A 12345-nucleotide genomic window follows, 5' to 3' on the forward strand; every position below is an offset into this window, starting at 1 on the left:
GGCTAAGACTCTGTGCTCCCAATTGCAGGGGGCCCGGGGTCAATCCCTGGTCAGGGAACTAGATCCCAGATGCCGCAACTAAGAAGAGTTCACATGCCACAACAGAAACACCATGTGTGCTGCGATGAAGGCCAAAGATCCCCTGTGCTTCAACTATGTCCTGGCACAGCCAGACGAAGGAAAGAACTATCTTAAAGCAGCCCACAAAGATGGGCTCTAGAAATCTGGGGTGGGGAGAAGGGGAGGCCGACCAGACAGGGAGAGACAATTACAACATGTTTGGGGTACCTTCCGGGTGTCAGCCCCCACGCTGGGCACTTCATACACACTGTCTCATTTAATCCTCACAGTTAAACTACCAGGTGCGTTCTTTCTCCGTTCACAGATATTGACTTGGAAGCTTTGCTGTTGTTTAGTTGCTAAGTAGTATCTGACTCTTTTCCAGCCCCGTGGACTATAGCCCGCCAGGGCCCTCTGGCCATGGGATTTCCCAGGCAAGAATCCTGGAGTGGGTTGCCACTTCCTTCTTTAATGAATCTTCTCCACCCAGGGATTGACCCACATCTCCTGCTTGGCAAGTGGGTTCTTTCCCACTGAGTCACCACCTGGGGAGTCCGAAAGAGCTGATGTAACAAACCTAACTCCTCACTGACTGCAAGTGGCAGGGCTGGGCTATGAGTCCAGATTTGTTGGAGCGCAAGTGTTGTGCTCTTTCTTGGGTAAGATTTTCCAGGTTGTATGTGAGAAGTAGAGGCAATAAATTATAAAAAATAAGCCCATGAAAAGATGCTCAACATCACTACTCATTCAGGAAATACAAATTAAAACCACAATGAGATCGCATTTCACACCCACTAGGATGGCTATTACAAAGCAGAAAGTCAAACGTGGGTGGAGACTATGAAAAAAAACAACCCTCAAACAGGGCTAGTGGGAATATAAAATAGTACAGATGCTTTGGAAAACAACTTGGAAGTTTCTTAAAAACTTAAAACATAAATTTACCAGAAGACCCAGAAATTCCATTCCTAGGCATCTATCTACCCAAGAGAAGTGAAAACATACGTCCACACAAAGACTTGCACACAAATATTCTTAGCAAGATTACTCATAATAATCAAAACTTGGAAATAACCTAAATGTCCATGGAAACAACCTAAATATACAACTAGTGAATTGATAGGCATTGTGGTGCAGCCACACAATGAACACTCTGGATAATAAAAAGGAGCAGACTAGGGCACAGGGCGCAACACAGAGGAACCTCAGAAGAGCTCTCATTATCCTCAGAAACAAGGCATCACGTAGTGTATGACGCCATTTATTCGAAATATCCTAAGAAAGCTATTGAGACCAAAAGTAGATTAGTGGTTGCTGGAGGTGGGGAGTGGGGAGAACGCTGCTACTGCTGCTAAGTCGCTTCAGTCGTGTCCAACACTGTGCGACCCCATAGATGGCAGCCCACCAGGCTCCCCCATCCCTGGGATTCTCCAGGCAAGAACACTGGAGTGGGTTGCCATTTCCTTCTCCAATGTGTGAAACTGAAAAGTGAAAGTGAAGTTGCTCAGTCGAGTCCGACTCTTTGCGACCCCATGGACTGCAGCCTACCAGGCAAGAGTACTGGAGTGGGGTGCCATTGCCTTCTCCAGGAGAGAACACTATTTAACAATAAGTGTGCATGAGGAATCTTTTTTAATTTTTTATTTTATACTGAAGTATAGTTGATTAACAATGCTGTGATAGTTTCATGTATACAGTAAAGTGGTTCAGTTATACGTATGCCTATATATCAAATTCTTTTCTCATTTGGGTTATTGCAGAATATTGAGCAGAGTTCCCTGTGCTATACAGTAGGTCCTTGTTGGTTATCCATTTTAAATATAGCAGTGTGTACCTGTCTGTCTCCAACTTCCTATCTTTACCCCCAACTCTCCCCCTTGGTAACCATAAGTTCATTCCCTAAGTCTGTGAGTCTGCTTCTATTTTGTAAATAAGTTCACTTGTTAATAATAAGTTAATAATAGACAAGTTCATTTTTTTAACATTCCACATATAAGCGATATCACGTGATATTCGTCCTTCTCTAATCACTTCACTCAGTATGACAATCTCTGAGTCCATCCAGGTTGCTGCAAATGGCACTATTTCATTCTTTTTAATGGCTTAATATTATTGCACGTGGGACTTTCCTGGTGGTCTAGTGTTTAAGACTTCCAGTGCCTTCCAGTGCAAAGGGTATGAGTTTAATCCCTGGTTGGGGAAATAAAATCCCACATGCCTTGAGGCCAAAAAAAAACAAAACATAAAAACAGAAGCAATACTGTAACAAACTCAATAAAGACTTAAAAAAATGGTCCACATCAAAAGATCTTTAAAAATATTCCATTATGTATGTGTGTGTATACACACACACACACACACACACACACTCTATATCTTCTTCATCCATTCCTCTGTTGGTGGACATTTAGGTTGCTTCCATGTCTTGGGTATTGTAAACAGTGCTGCAATGAACACTGGGGTGCATGTATCCTTTCAGACCATGTCTTTCTCTGGATATATGCCCAGGAGTGGGACTGCAGGATCATATGGTAGCTCTGTCTTTAGTGTTTTAAGGAGTCTCCAACTGCTCTGCATAAGGAATCTTTGGTAGGCGAGAAAAATGGTTTAAAACTCGTCTATAACAATGGTTTTGCAACTTGATGAATTTAACAACATCACTGAATCGAACACTTAGAGTGAATTGCACAATGTGTAAAACATCCCTCAATATAGTTAATTTTTAAAACAGAGATAAGAAGACAAACAAGTGCCTAATAAGGTTCTTGTGGCATTGCTTGTGATAGCAAAAGACTGAGAGTACCTTAAATGTCCATCAGTAGTACCTAGTTACAGTCTATCTACACAGTGGAATTTTAAATGTCCAGCGGCAATGAGCATTAAAAAAAGAATAAGGCTTCTCTGGTAGTCAGGGGTAAACAATCCTCTTTGCGATGCAAGAGACACTGGTTCGATCCCTGGTCCAGGAAGATCCCACATGCTGTGGAGCAACTAAACTTGTGAACCACAGCAACTGAGCCCATGGCCTACAACTACTGAAGCCTGAGTGCCCTAGAACCCACGCTCCACAGCAAGAGCAGCCACCGCAACGAGGGGCCCACAGACCACAACTAGAGAAAGCCCACATGCAGCAACGAAGACCCAGCGCAGCCAAAAAATAAAAATAAACAAATACGTAAACCTTCTTTTTTTTTTTAAAGAATGAAGAGTTCTGTATGTACTAATATGGAATAATCTCCAAAATACATTGTTGAATAAGATAAAGTATAGAAGAGAGTGTGGAGTATTCTATCACTTGCATAGTGAGAAAAGGAAGAATAAGTATTATAATATGCTTATTTATACACACAATGATTTTAGAAATTACAAGGAACTCGTAATCTGGTTGCCCCTGGCGAAGAGGTCTGAGTATCTGGAGAAAGGAAGGGACGCAAATTGAGAACACTGCTGGTCTCTGCCTTTCCTTTGGGATGGTTTAAATTTATGTACACATGCTCAAATGCTATGTCATGTCTGACTCTTTGCAACGCTTTCGACTGTAGCCCGACAGGCTCCTCTGTCCATGGGATTTCCCAGGCAAGAATACTGGAGTGGACTGCCATTTCCTCCTGCAGGGGATCTTCTCAACCCAGGGATTAAACACGTGTCTCCTGCATTACAGGCAGATTCTTTACCACTGAGCCCTCGGGAAAGCCCATTTTAAATGTATATATGTTACCTAATAAACAAATATAATGGCTTCCCTGGAATCTCAGATGGTAAAGAATCTGCCTGAAATGTGGGACACCCAGGTTAGATCCCTGGGTCGGGAAGATCCCTGGAGAAGGGAATGGCAACCCACTCCAATATTTTTGCCTGGAGATTCCCATGGACAGAGGAGTCTGGAGGACTACAGTCCATAGGGTCGCAAAAAGTCTGACATGAATGAGCGACTAACGCAAACACAATAAACAGATATAATTTAGCTGTTAAATATTAATAGTGAGCAACTCCAGTTGTCCGGCAGGGTGCCTGGCACATAGAACATGAACACACTGAGCTGTAGCTGCTGTTTGCTCTCTCTGGGTTTGTTCCAAACTTCTTTTTTAGATGGACTTTGTCTTCCCACTCCCCTCTCCTTAAAAATCTGTGGCAGTTCGAAATCCGTTAAGGCAGGGTTAAAAAAAAAAACAAAACAGCTTAAAGTTAGTGAGACCTGTAACAAAGTTGAATAACTCCTTTGATTTTATAATTGAAAAGAAGCCCTGAAACACAGGCCAGTTAAATGACTTTTTCAAGGTCACACAGCTTGTTAGGGGACAGAGTCCAGGTTTCTAGATTCTAATTTCCAGCAGATTATGTTGAGAGGATACATCCCTCTGTCTTTCTTATCTTTGTCCTCCTCCCTCAGGATAAAAGGCAATGCCACAAACACACAGGGTGGGCTTCCCAGGTGGCGCTGGAGGTAAAGGACTCGCCTGCCAATGCAGGAGATGGAGGAGACGCAGATGGATCCCTGGGTCAGGAAGATCTCCTAGAGAAGGAAATGGCAACCCGCTCCAGTGTTCTTGCCTGGAGAATCCCATGGACAGAGGAGCCTGGTGGGCTACCCCAAAAGACCAAAAGAGTCAGACACGAGTGAGACAACTTAGCACGCAGCACACATGACAGTGCTGTAAAGTGACGAACTTCAGTGACTTAACTGGCTAAAATCACTGTGGTTTGAAGTTGAACGAGGTGAACTGCTGCGTCTGGTCTAGGCATGTGTCATCAAGGTCACTGCTGAGAACACGCATGGTGAAGAAAGCCCCTCTCTGGTTGGGCCTCCACATTCTCCCAGGCTCCCTGAGTCCTTGAGCTCACCTTCCCTGCAACAAAAACCCCAGAGCAACCCCCAGAGTCATCCCTCTTTGGAGACTGTTTATTATAGATGGACCTAGAGGTGACATCCTGTGGAATCTGAGGCATCAGCCAGTGTCGGGGAGGCCTTGGGGGATGTCCCACTCCCTGCCCTGTAATGGGCAAGAACAACACTACCTCCGGGGTAATGAGCTGAGCCTGCATTAACTATGCTGAACAAACCACCTGTCGGCAAGCCAGGGCGGAGAAAACCATAAGACTGGAGATGGGGGACAAGTGCTGTGGAGACTGTCAATATTATCTCAGCCACCTCCTTCCACCCTCCTCAACACAGCCAGTTAGAGGGGCTTAGGAGAAAACTTTCTATTTTTGCCTCTACTTGGTTTGTTTTATGAAGAATTTTTAAAATCATTCTTTATCTCCCCCCCTCCCCTCCCAGTAAAGTGTGGCTTAGAGAGAAGGAGCTTCACACCCAGTGGTTCATTCCATTCCAGAATAGAACCATTTTGTAGAAGGGCTTTCCAGGTGTCTCCATGGGAAAGAATCCACCTGCCAAGTAGGAGATGCAGGTCAGGAAGGTCCCCTGGAGAAGGAAATGATAACCCACTCCAGTGTTCCTGCCTGGGAAATCTAATGGACAGAGAAGCTTGGCAGACTCCAGTCCATGGGGTCACAAACAGTCAGACATGACTAAGTGACTGAGCACATCCTAAACCTTTGAAGCGTGAATACTGCCCACTGCCAAACTTAAGCCTAAGGGAGGAGATGGTATGACTTTAGAGGCCTTTCTCCAAAATGTCCAAAATCTCCCGAAGTGGCCACTTGCTTGTCTCCCTAGCTTCATTGCCTCTCTCATCACTCAAACCTGCTGAGGGGTAAGCTAGACGGCCCCCTCCCTGCCTCTGCAGGCTCAGATGGGTCTAAACTGATCAAGTATTCTTGCTGGGTGACTGGTTGCTAAGGTCTAAGCCAATCAGCACATGGGTTTCTGCAGAAAGTTCCACGGTTATCGAGTCAGTGGAAAGCTGAAGTCCTTTGCCCTGCTCTCTAACGAGGAAAAACAAAACATGCAGACCCCAGGGAGGCTGATACCAGATGAGATTGAGAAAGCCAGCCTAAGGCTGAAACCAAAGCACACAAAACAGCAGAGTCTCCAGAAGTGCGGAGACCAGAGCTGGGGTCCCAACCACACTTCTTGGACTTTATAGTTGGGGGAGCAAGAAGAGCTGATTTTTAATTCCGATGTTCTGATTGTTGTTTTTGACTTTTGATGTTCTAGAAAGCACACGGATGCATCTGTACTTCCCCCTCCCTGGCCCATGGTGTTTGAAATCCCTACCATTCGCCCTCCATTCTCAAGATCTATGTGGACATGCCAGATTACAGACAGAAGTTAAGGATTTAAGATTAGATGGCTTAATCAAAGAATGCTTGTCTAAGAAAGTTCTAGGGATAACTAACCAAACCAACCTAATGAATTTCTGATTTCCATTGGCATCCTGTCTCTTTCTGCCCTTCATGTTTTGTTTGGGGGTTTTTCTGTTGCTGTTGTTATTGTTTCCTTTATAGAATGAGACCACCTTCCATCTCTGTATATTCAAATCCCACCAGTTTCGAACTCCACTGTTAAGTGCTGGCTTGTCCTTGAAACCATCCCGCTAGCCTCAGCTGGAAAAAGCAGCCTCCTCCTCAGTGATGGAGCCCTAACCTAAGCAGGAAAAAGCAGCCCCTCCCAAGTGGTGGACTGCCCACCTCGGTGTGTTCTCCCCACGCTCAGTCTTGCCAGCAGACACGCTCCGCTGCAGGCTGTTTCCCTGCAGGACGCCTGATGGGTTTATCTTTTGTGTTCTCCACAGCTGTTGCTTATTGTGGCTTAGCCTTCTGCATCTGAGAAGTAGGCACGGTTAGTGTTTGAAAAGAACCAGGGCAGAAATTACAGGCCAAAGAAATGGCTAAAGTGGTTCTCAAAGTGTGGTCCCTGGACCACACTGTCAGCCTCACCTGGGAACTTAGCAGAAGTGCAAATACTCGGGACCTTCAGACTCAGAAACTCTGGGGGAGGAACCCAGGAAAACGTGTCTGTACAAGCTCTCTAGATGCTGCTGCACTAAGAGTTTGAGAAGTTTGAGAACCACGGGACTAGAGGAGGGTCTTCAACTACTGACTGAGGAGTGAACGACCCTGGTTTTCTAAGAGCAGGATGGAAGACCAGGTGGCAATCAAGGTGAGCTGGGTGGCCCCAGAAGTGCTGATAGCAGCCATGGAGGAAATGGCCCTGGGGCCTAGGTGGTATGCACTCAGCAGTGGATGGTCCGGAACTGATGCTCTTCAGCTTGTGTCCATCTCTTTGCCCTGATGTCCAAAGTCTCCTGGAGGGTGGTCAGGTGGGTGTACATGGGCAGAAACCTCAATGAAGGCTCCAAACACTTTTTAATGCTCTTTCTCTCACATAGTTGGACAATCATCCTTTCATTTTTACCTCCTAAGACGACATGATCACTTTCTTCCAAGCTTCTTTATGTTTCTGAATTTGGGGCAGAATTAAGTGTAAGTTAACAGGGTTCCTTACAAATCTATTGGTAACTCAAGCAAAGAATTTATCCAGAAACCCTGAGATGCCTGGACAAAAGCTGTGGGATATCTCAGTCAAGACCACAAGGGCTACGTATAAAATAGATAACCAATGAGAGCCTGCTGTGTAGCACAGGGAACTCTACTTGATGCTCTATGGTGACCTACATGGGAAGGAAATCCCAAAAAAGAGGAAATATGTGTATATGTATAGTCAATTCACTTTGCTGTTCAGCAGAAATTAACACAACACTGTAAAACAACTATAATAAAAACTTAAGAAAGAGAGCAGGGGAAAATAATAAAGACATGGTTACAGCTCTTCGGAGCTGCCCCATGAGACCTGCTTGTGATTCTTGTCTGCTCCATTCCTCTGAGGCTGTCCCTCCCTCACTCCAAAATAAAGAAGCCACCTGTTCACTACGAATCCTCATCACTGACCTTGAAATCCCAGGCATAGCTCCTGAGATCGCCCCCCGCCCCCCACCAGCTACCGTCTCCACTGAGTCCGACAATGCAGGTTCATTTCTGCATTGAAATGACCGACCGCTCTACAGTACCCATGTCTAGTCAAAAACGGGAACCAGTGCAAGACTCAGCTATAATCTTTGAGGGAAGATGGGTTTGTGCCTAAGTTTCCATACTAATCACAGACATCATCCTGTGTACATAGATTTACCTTTACCTTCCATGCCTATGGATTCATGAAAACCCCCATTTAAATACGGCACGGGGGGCGGGGGTTGGCGGCAAGAATACTGGAGTGGGTTGCCATTCCCTTCTCCAGGAGATCTTCCCGACCCAGGGATTGAACCCAGGTCTCCCGCATTGTAGGCAGACGCTTTACCATCTGAGCCACCAGGGAAGCCAATATGGCACTAATATGTATTAAACAGCACCATCAGATGATGCTGATGAATCTCGACTTAGCTTTTTAGATAGCACATACCCTATCACCCATTTCCAGGCAAAAAATAATTTTTCTTACTCATTGCAGATGCATTCTAAAATATAAACTTTTTTCTTTTGTTCTCAAATGTTTTTAAGTATAGAATTTTCTTCAAAATATATAAATGTCTATGTTGTTTTATCATTGCCCTGGTGTCAAACATGTGTTGTTTCTATTACTTTGATAGTTTATGTTAGGAAAGCATTCTGAAATTTTAGCAAAGAGAGAGCTGTTATTCAGTTGCTCAGTCGTGTCCGACTCTTTGCGACCCCATGGACTGCAGCACACGAGGCTTCCCTGTCCTTCACCATGTCCCAGAGTTTTGGGGTTTTTTTTAACAGTATGAAAAAAAGCAAAGAGAGAGAGAAGCTTTTTAATTAACCAAGGGGAGGAACTAGTCTTTGTGGATAAATTACGATTTGACAGACTCTTTTGGTATATTTGCTCGTGTGATTCCCCCCATCAATCCTGTTAAGGTGGATGTTGTTATCGCCATTTACAGGTGAGAACACTGGAGTTCAGACTGGCTGGAAACTGTGCTAAAGTCGGGATCTGGTTCCAAATCCTGCCTCTGAGCCTGGGCTTGATTCCTCAGCTCCACTCTGCGTCCTGCACCTCCCTCCAGATTAGGACACTCGACGGCATCCTCCTCCCACAGGCTGATAGCTGCATGTAAGTGTGTGGGGGGTGATGGAAAGTAAATTAAATTGGGAGGAGGTCTCTCTTCAAAGTGATGAAAATTAGGAATTCCACCCTACCTAAAAACCTTCCCCAATTGTGACTGCATGTTTTGCAAAGAACTTCAAAGGACAATGGAGTTTGGGAGATGAAATCCATTTAAATTTCTTTTAAATGTGGATTCTAAGATCTGATCATGCTTCTCGATCATCAGTGCCTTTTGCTACAGGATTTGTCCCTCCGTCCATTCAGAAGGCGGCTCACAACATCCAGGGTTTCGGCTCAGAAGCCCAACAGCAAAGGAGCTGGTTCGATCTACCCTTGACTGATATTGCCGGTATAAAACGTTTCTGACCACTCCTGGTTAACTAATCATTCGAAAATGAGGGCTACCTTTACCTGAGAAGAAGGCTGTGGAAGGGAAATAATTACAGCAACAGCAGCTCTAAATGCCGCTCTTATCTATTTTTAAATGCCTGCCAGATGTCTGTAACTGACACCCTTATTCAGTGCTTTGAGTTCAGATGTGTTCATCAGAATGTGACCGTGCTGCTGTTTCATCGATCTTTCTGGGGTTGATTTTTTTGTCTTCAATTTTCAAAAACATCCTAGTTAGCAACTCAAGTACAGTGTCATGCCAACAGTTAACAATACTGTTTTCTTTTTCTTCCATTTTGGTTTTGTTTGCTTTATTTTTTTTTAACAATATGGTTTTGTGCACTTAAACATGTATTAAGACAGTAGATCTCAAATATTCTTACCCCAGTTTTTAAAAAGGAAAGAAAACCTGTTTCAAAGACTCAGTGAATGTTTACACCGGCCATTTTGAAATGCCTGAGAGCTGTGCAGCAGCTTTCATTCCTGTCATCAGACAAGGGACCGCTGGGTCCCTTCTCAAAGTTATTCCCATAAAAGGAATAACTTTTGACTGAAACACTCAAATATGTCAGGCAGAAGTACCGACGGGGGAGTTGCGTCACCTGGGTCGTTACCTCAGATTTTTACGGTATTTTTCTTTGCAAAGCCTTCACAAATCATTCTTTTCATTCATCCTTAATGTTTATTTTTTTCCTAATTATTGAGATAGCCATGAGGTGAAAGAATCTTTTAAAATGGTTGTCAAGCCAAAATGGTCATTTAAAAAAAATAATAATAATAGATTTGCAAAAGTGTCAGAATGGACTGAAATGAAACAAACAAAAAAAAGGAGCATTAGGCCACTTGAAAACCCTGCAATGTACCCAAGCATGCTCTGTAGACCCTACTCATTTCATCCTGTTCTAGTTCCTAAGGAAACAGGGGGCTTAGTTCCCTTTTGCAGAAACTGTAAACAACGGCAGATGTAAAGCACAGCCACTCCTTATGTTAAAAACCAGAGCCTGGATACTTACTTTTCAATACTTTCTGTCCAGGAGGCGTGTCAGGAGGGCCAGCTCGGCTGTGGGTCCCCAGACTGTGTGCCAGGCATTGAGTGGGCGTCCCTGTTCCCGGGACAGGGGACACAGAGGAGTGACAGGGTTCGGGGTCTTTTCCCAAGTTTTTCAAAGCACAGTTGGGTCTGCTTCCAGGAAAGCTCCTGTCTTCCTAAGAGGGAAAATTCCGTGCCCAGGGACGTTCTGGAAGAAGAGCATGTTTTTTTTTTTTCCCTGCCCCCGAATGAACTAGGTCATTGCTGAAGCTGGAGAATATTTTTTAGCATCACAGTGATGAAACTTGAGGGCTGTTTCTGCAGAAGGTGTGACCCTTGTTGACGCTGCCGGGGAGGCCCTGGCAGAGGGGCCTGGTGAAACGCAGCCCCGGGGAGCTGATGAAACGCAGACAAGCTGTCCCTGATGGCTCGGAGACAGCCGCGTTTGGCAGAGCCCGTGCCAGACCTCAGGTTCAGGTGCTCGTCTCAGAAAAGCAGGATCTCGCTGCCTGATAAGGTGATCAAGGCCACAGGAGCATCAGCAGTTCTCCCACCAAGGCTATCAGGCACTTGAAACACACATAGGAAACCCAAAGTGGGGGAGGGGAAGGGAGGAGGGCAGGCAAAAAATAAGAGTCATATGTTATTTATTTAGAACTGGCATCACCATCACTCTGAAGTTCTCTGAGAAAAGCAGAAGCCACAGGAAGGCAGGCTCCACCCTGCTCCCCCCGTGGTCCCCTCCTCGCTCCCAAACACCCCTTTCTCTCATACACACAAACACACACACTCACACATGCACACACGTGCACATTCTCTGTCTACTTTGATTGCCAGAGTAAGAAGAAAAGAGAGGAAGACCAGAAGAAATCCAGAGAAGAATTGCCATGAGCCCTGGTTTGTTTTTTTTTTTTTTTTCCAAATTATCAAGAATCGTTCTTGCTGTCAAAGTGGGTTTTGTAACATGGGCATTTCTCTTCTTGAATTTTGTCCAGTTCCAAGAAAGAACATAGAAAAATCCAGAAGTATCGCTGTGTAACCACTTTGCCGCTTTGCAAAAGTATTTTAATGCACTGTACCTGGAAACTGACAGCTTAGATGGAAACCTTTTACGAGACTCACAGCTAAAATTAGCAGCTTCAAGTGGGTGACTTTGAAAGGGACACAACTGCAAATACTCACTCCCTACTGAGCGTTATAATCCTCAAAAGCGAATTGTTTTAACACAGCACAGCGTGTGTGTCGCTATGTTTGGGTGGAATGTAACTTCTCACAAGATGAAAAATCATCATCTAAATTATTAGGTATCAAGGGTACTGTTGATGTGCTCTGTTTATTTCACTTGTACCTTCATTTGAGAAGAAAGATACTGAAAACTCAGAGACTTTAAAATAATGACTGTCTCTTGGGGAACACGTTTCCATTAAATGCAACAGAATGTAGAAATCACCACGTATTTGTGAATGTGGATATCCACTGGTTTTATTTAAAGCCTGATCCTCTTCACAGCAGAAAGTCATTTCCAGATAAGAGGAGATAATGTTAAGGTGACAGTGAAGAGAAAAAGAGGTTGTGATGATAAAAAAGTAAAAGTATCACACATAGCATGACAGGATAAACCCAACAGAGTAGACAAATGTGATGTGATCTTGAAAGAAGAGTTGCCTGGGAATTCTTAAATGGAAAAGTTGACATTATGAAATTTAATTTTGGTCTTCACAAACAATTTGAAAGACAAGCTCCCTCAACTCCTACCATCCACCCCCTAGCAAAATAAATTTAAGGAGCAGAGAATTTAAATATATATATATATACATATATATATATATATATATATATA

At 44.2% G+C, this 12345-nt stretch overlaps 1 long non-coding RNA gene across 2 annotated transcripts in view; it reads left to right on the forward strand.

Moving 5' to 3' along the window:
* The window catches only part of LOC113882799, a 48760-nt gene extending 36415 nt beyond the window's left edge, over positions 1-12345 (forward strand). Inside the window, exons 3-5 of one of the 2 annotated variants that reach the window (XR_003508447.1) lie at positions 6756-7123; positions 8922-11402; positions 11501-12345. This is a non-coding gene — a long non-coding RNA (uncharacterized LOC113882799). Of the gene's footprint in view, positions 1-6755; positions 7124-8921 lie in introns of both variants that reach the window. The other variant, XR_003508446.1, reaches the window with a different exon arrangement.

The sequence above is a fragment of the Bos indicus x Bos taurus genome, chromosome 24 (genome assembly GCF_003369695.1).
Source record: "Bos indicus x Bos taurus breed Angus x Brahman F1 hybrid chromosome 24, Bos_hybrid_MaternalHap_v2.0, whole genome shotgun sequence".
NCBI classification, from domain to species: Eukaryota; Metazoa; Chordata; class Mammalia; order Artiodactyla; family Bovidae; genus Bos; species Bos indicus x Bos taurus.